The sequence below is a fragment of the Lynx rufus genome, unplaced genomic scaffold (assembly GCF_022079265.1).
Source record: "Lynx rufus isolate CCGP_SWC_20201006 ecotype Redwood Valley unplaced genomic scaffold, mLynRuf1.p SCAF_1, whole genome shotgun sequence".
Taxonomy (NCBI): domain Eukaryota; kingdom Metazoa; phylum Chordata; class Mammalia; order Carnivora; family Felidae; genus Lynx; species Lynx rufus.
This window is the reverse complement of record NW_025814823.1, coordinates 146,952,950-146,959,026: the sequence shown is the minus strand read 5'-3', so window position 1 is coordinate 146,959,026 and position 6,077 is coordinate 146,952,950. Positions and strand designations below refer to the sequence as shown.

The window sequence follows — 6,077 nt, the reverse complement described above, 5'->3', positions numbered from 1 at the left end:
CATCGTTGTGCAATGATGTAGGTCAAGTGCTTCGCAGAAGCACAAGGGAAGTATCCTGTTAGTGTTACTTATTATGTTACAGATACAGAACCAAAGCTAAGGGATACTAAAAATTAAGTGGTGCTAAGGCCACAAGGCTAGACAAACACCTCTGAGGTGAGAATCCAGGGTGGCTGACACCTTAGTTCTTCCACAAAATAATACAGAAATTAAAAAGGAAAAGCCAGGCATACTTTATTTAATTTATTTAACAGTTATCATCATGTTTACACTGTGCCAAGTGCTATTCTAGGCACTTTATAAATACAAAATCACTTGAACCTCATAACGACCAATGAGGCAGGCACTATTATCAATTTATAAATGAGGAAAGTAAAGACAGAGAAGGTAAATGACTTGCCTAAGGTCACCCAGGGTCAGTGGGTACTGTGCTATGTCTTGGGGTTCTGAAGCAAATTGAACAAAAATAAAGAGTATCAGTACATTTAGACCATCTCTCATTAACTAAAGTATACTATTCTTTTTAAGAAGTATTTTAACTTTCTAAGACATTTAGTAGACTAGATGGCAGGCATAAACCTAAAACCGCCAGTCATATATGAATAAAATGAGCCTAAAATTTCAACCTGTGGAACACAAATTCATAGTCCAACCAGCAAGTAGCTGCTATGAGATGGTAACTATCTTCCATGAGACAAGCCTTATAGAATTTACCTTATAACCCCTATCATTAGCTTCCAAACTTCTAAAGTCTCTCAGAAATTATTTAAACATTAATCACAAATGTTCTAAACACCTAAAACCAAGCATAGCAAACATAAATTAATCTGTATTCGATGGCTTTGGCCTTGCCTATATGACCTTAGGTATCTGTCCTCTGCTGTGATTTCAAAGTTCACAGCCCCTATACTCTCAAATACCCTAACAAAAAAGACTCTGATGGGAACTGTGTACTTGACCCAGAGCAGAGAAAGTAAAGTCCTCAGCCAGCAAAGAGATGAACTCTCACAAACTTGAAAGACTAAGGAAAAGATGAGCTACTGAAACCTGGTGGGTTGAAATGTGAGGGAAGAATCCAGGTTATTCCCAAGTGTCTGGCAAGGGTAACAGGCAGGGCAGGGAGGGTGTGGAGGATGATGGTGTCCTTTACTGAGATAAAGAACTCGGGAAGAGGGGGAGGTCAGCATACAGCACAAAAGTAGTTCACCTTTAGGCACACTAAATTTGGGAATCCTTGTGAGTCATCCGACTCGAGATCTCTGGTAGGCTATTAGATCCAAGTTGTGAAGCTTAGAAAAGGGCCCTGGTCTGGGAATATAAATCTGACAGTTTCCACCATAGTGTGGCAGTCATCAGATTTGAATGAGATCATCTACAAAGGGCTGTGGAGGCAGACGCAAAGAGCACCTGTCAGAGAGCCTGTGAGGGGCCCCAACATTAAATGTTGGATAAAGGAGAGTTAAGTCTACAAAGAAGACTGAGGAAAAATGGTCACAGAGGTAGAAGGAATTCCAAGAGTGTGTGACATGAAAGCCAAAGACAGAAAGGGGCCAACTGTGTCAAATGCTACTAAGAGAGAGAGTAGAATAAGGCCTGAGAAGAATGCCCCGGAGCAGCACCATGGAAGTTAGTGGTGACCCTAGCAAGAGCAGTTTCACAGGAGGAGTGGGATAGAAATTACCTTCCAGTGAGTTGAAGAGTAAAGGGGAGCTAGTTCCAGCCATGGAGGACCATCTTGTATTGGATTCATGCTATGACTGGAACAGCAGTAAGAACTGGATAAGACATGCAAAACAAATCCATGAGCCAGCCAGGAATATGGGTGCTGTAAGCCTTTAGAGGAGAAAGCACAGAAAGTGAGCCCCCATGTCCTCTGGCTTTTTCTCTAAGATGTTTTTCCACATTCAAGCATGAGGAAATAGGGCCCACATAGCAAGTGGCTGTCTTGCAGGGGTGAGGCACTCCAGAAGCAACTTTGTGGATAGTGAAAGAAATTCAGAAAAGGAGCCCAGAAACCCATGTACATATTCCCCACAAGCTGTTGGACAGTGTCTAAGCTGTGCATGAGTCGAGTGAGATTCTGCCAAACCAGATGAAAATAGCAGCTGGAGATCTAAAAATCTGATCACAGATTTCAGCAGCATGCCGTACTGAGAAAACAGAAGTTAGAATTTAAGCCTTACCAAAGAGGAGATGCATCAGTAAACACTATAAAATTTTAGTCAAGACTTCAGAAGGGGAATGCCTTAGTAGCAAGAGAAACCAACCAGAAGTAAGGTCAAATAAGGTAAAAAATTTAACAGTCTGGCCTTAAGAAAGCCTAAAATCACACCTCAGCAGGATCTGTCTGCCTGCCAAAAACAAACAAACAAACAAACAAAAAACTAGCTCTTTTTGAAAGAAATCACAGAGCCTCTACAGTTCTTTTTTTAACCCACAATATCCAAATTTATGAAGCATGATAATACATAGGACACACGAAGTTTGCTAACAACCAAGGGGAAAAAGAGATCCACAGGTGATCCACATATTAGAAGAAGTTGGTTGAATAGCAGAAAATATTGAGAATTAAGCAAAAAAAAAAAAAAGGAATAAATAAAAAATCAAAAGGACATTTTAGAATGGAAAAACACAATACTTGAAATTAGGAAATTATCAGGTAGGTTTTACAGCAGACTGAACACAATATAAGCCAGGGCTGAGGAATGGAAGACTGGTAAATAAAAATAGGCAAAACAGAGGCATAAAAATCAAATAGAGTAAACAAAACAGAAAGTAAGAGACATGTAAGGCATAATCAAAAGGTGCAAATCTGTGTAACTGGAGTGCTGGGAGGACAGGACTGAGGGAAGGGGACAGAGGCAATATTTAGAGAGAATCGTCAATGCAACAACATTTTCTCCCTTATTTCTGAAGTCACCATTGTATCCTGAAGTGACAATTTTTGCTGAAAGTCTGATAACTGGTAAACATTCTCTTGTATTTTTGAATGCCTGCTGTCTTAGTCAGCTTGGGCTGCTATAAAAAAATATCATGATTGAGTGGCTTACACAACACACATTTATTTCTCACAGTTGTGGAGGCTAGAAAATCCAAAATCATGGTGCCTGCAAATTCAGTTCCCACTAATGATCCTTTTCCTGGCTTGTAGATGTCTGTCTTCTTGCTGTGTCCTCCTATGGTAGAGAGAAAAAGAGAAAGCTCTGGTCTCTCTTTCTCTTCTCATAAGGACACTAATCCCATCATGGGGCCCCACCACCATGACCTCATCTAAACCTAATTACCTCCAAAAGGCCCCCACTTTCATAAACCATTGCATTGAGAGTTAGGGCTTCAACATATGAATTTGAGCAGGGGGTAGGGGGAGGGCACAAACATTCAGTCCATAACACCTGCTATGTGCATAGTGCAAAGAGAAGAATTGAGCTTGAAGGACAGGTCTGTCCGATACCAGAGTTTTATGATTGCTCTTTGCGGGCACTGTGCTGCACCTCTCCTCACCCACTGGTCCCTACTCCAAAGCTAATATACCCTCTATATTCTATCATAAAGGTAAGCAAACTACAGCCTGTGGCCCAAATTTAGCCTGCCACTTAGTTTTGTAAATAAATTTTTACTGGAACCAAGCTGTGTATCTTTGTTTACACTGTTATCTATTGCTGCTTTCACACCCCCATGGCAGTGCTGAGTATTTGCAACTGACACCATATATCAGAGAGGCTAAAAGCATTTACTCTCTGCCCCTTTACAGAAAAAAAGGAAAACGCTTGTTGACTCATGTCCTAGCTCATGGTAAAAAGGAATTTGACTATGGTAATTTACAAAGCTATTACTGCTATTAATTTCTTCATTAACTGGCTAAGTACCGTAAACTTATCACTCCTTAATATAAAGTAAGTGATGATGTTGATGCTCTGGGAGACAAGGTAGAGGTCGGTGCTCGGGATGGGAAGAAGTACAGCTTCAGCCATAATGACCAAAGTAGATAATTAATTTTAGACCTATAGAGCAAAAAGTGTCTCCTCCTTTAAGAATGGGGAGGTAATTCGAGTGACTCAGTGGATCCCCATATCTCTCAGAGTAAAACCCAAAAGTCTAGCTCTGTATTACCTATGATCTTTTTCCCAATACCCTACCCCCATCCCCATCCCCAACCCCACCCCTGGCTTGTTCATTCTACTCTGCGCATGCTAGCCTTCTTGCTGTTACCCACTGTCTTTCAAGGAATCTCCCATCTTAGAGCCTTTGCACTGACCACTCCCTCAGCTTGGAACACTATTTCTTCTGATATCATTTAGCTAAGTACCTCATCTCCTTCAAGTTTTTAATCAAAACATACTTTTTGCATGAGATATACCCAGACATCATTGACACTGCAGCCAGCTTGCCTGCCCCTACTTCACTTTCTATTATTTTCTCCAAAGTTCTCACTTTCTCTACTTTGTAATATACTCAGCTATTTATGTTTATGCTTATTGTGTGTTTGTCCTCTAATAGGACTTAAGCTCTATCAGGGCAGGAATTATAGGCATTTTTGTTTTTGTCTACTGATGTTCCCAAAATACCTAGGACAGTGACTGAAACATAGTTTGTGCCTATCATATATATATATATGTATGTATATATATCATATATATATATATATATATATATATACTGAATGAATGAATGTACATTCACATTTTGTTCCACTGTCCCAGAAAAACTTTTAGGTCAATTTAGAACGATCATTTTGGGATTTGTCCCTGTAATTTTGATTGAGAAAATCATTTTTTTCCTTTTGTTCCTTGTCATAATTCTCCTATTGTATCCTACCCAATAATAGCAAGTGTCTCCTAGAGATTTCTGATGAACGAGATTTTCACAAGTCAGGTCTTCTAGGCAACTTATTAACCAAAATACTTTAATGAAGCTTTTAATCCAAGTTAGCACCTAAAATCTAGACACTGATGTCAAGCCACTATGGTTAACCTAGTAGTATGGAACAGGAAATTTCAATATTCTATTTACATGTAAAATTCAAACTACATTATAAAAAACTCACTAGCTGATATTCTCCATTTGTATTAGAACTAATTGTTCAGTGTAAATTAGTGCTTTCCCCTCCTTCCAGGGTATCGTTATATGTAGGGTATATACAACTTCTTGGAGCCAGACTAGGTCTCCATACAGCAACTGGCATCACACATCAGAACAATTACCAACAGAAGGTCTTTTTCAAAGTTCTTTATGTATTTCCTTTTGATTACACAAAGAACTAAATATCAAACAGTTTTCAATGCTGTAATAAAATTACCCGTTTTCAGCCTTTTAACTGATGGAGAAAACTAGTTTCGTTCTGAATGAAAATAGAAAGTATAAGTGTTAGTGGTTGAATTCATGTCTAATTATCCACTTCTTAGTTTGTAGAAAGGCAATTCCAGGATATTTAAGTTGAAATATTTTGCCTCGAAATCAATGCAATAGAAGCCTGATTGTCTATAGAAATATTTCGTTTTGTTTTGAACCATATTTCAAATTCCAAGTATAGATCTATTGAATAAGTCTATTTAATGTTAGCATTTAAATATTTTTCCAGGGTGGGAGGTGGGGGCATGCTTCTTACAACAAAAACTTTGTGTTGACTCTCAAAACAATTAAATTCTTGAAGGTATCACCTCAGTGTGTTCCCTTTTCTAGCACTGTGTTTAGAAACAGTCTATCTGGTTTAGGGAAAAATCAGCAAGAATTGTTCAAAGCACCACATAGGGTCCAGTGACATGTTGGATTGTGGGTCTGCAGCATCTAATCTTGGATCTACCATGGTTCTTCAACACACAAGATCTGAAATAACAGAGATGAGTCCTAGGGAAAGAGCAAGGAAATGCTAAATAGACCCTTCTAAGTTTGTATTCATACATCTCCCAGTGACATGCATGGTATCCCAAGATAGTAGTGTATTGACTTAAGTATCAAGGACCTGGGATACAATCGAAAGGAAACACAATACTATACATGAATTGCTTTTATTGAGATGCTCTCCATTTGTTAAGGTCCATACAAAGTACATCCATTTGGAGTCATGAAAATCATATATG

General features: G+C 38.9%; 1 protein-coding gene across 1 annotated transcript in view; it reads right to left on the bottom strand.

Moving 5' to 3' along the window:
* Positions 1-3,042: 3,042 nt before the first annotated feature.
* VCAN (versican) overlaps positions 3,043-6,077 on the bottom strand; it is a 130,455-nt gene continuing 127,420 nt past the window's right edge. The window contains exon 16 of the transcript XR_006963730.1: positions 3,043-3,176. The gene's annotated coding sequence lies outside the window, so the exon portion shown is untranslated. The remainder of the gene's footprint in view (positions 3,177-6,077) is intronic.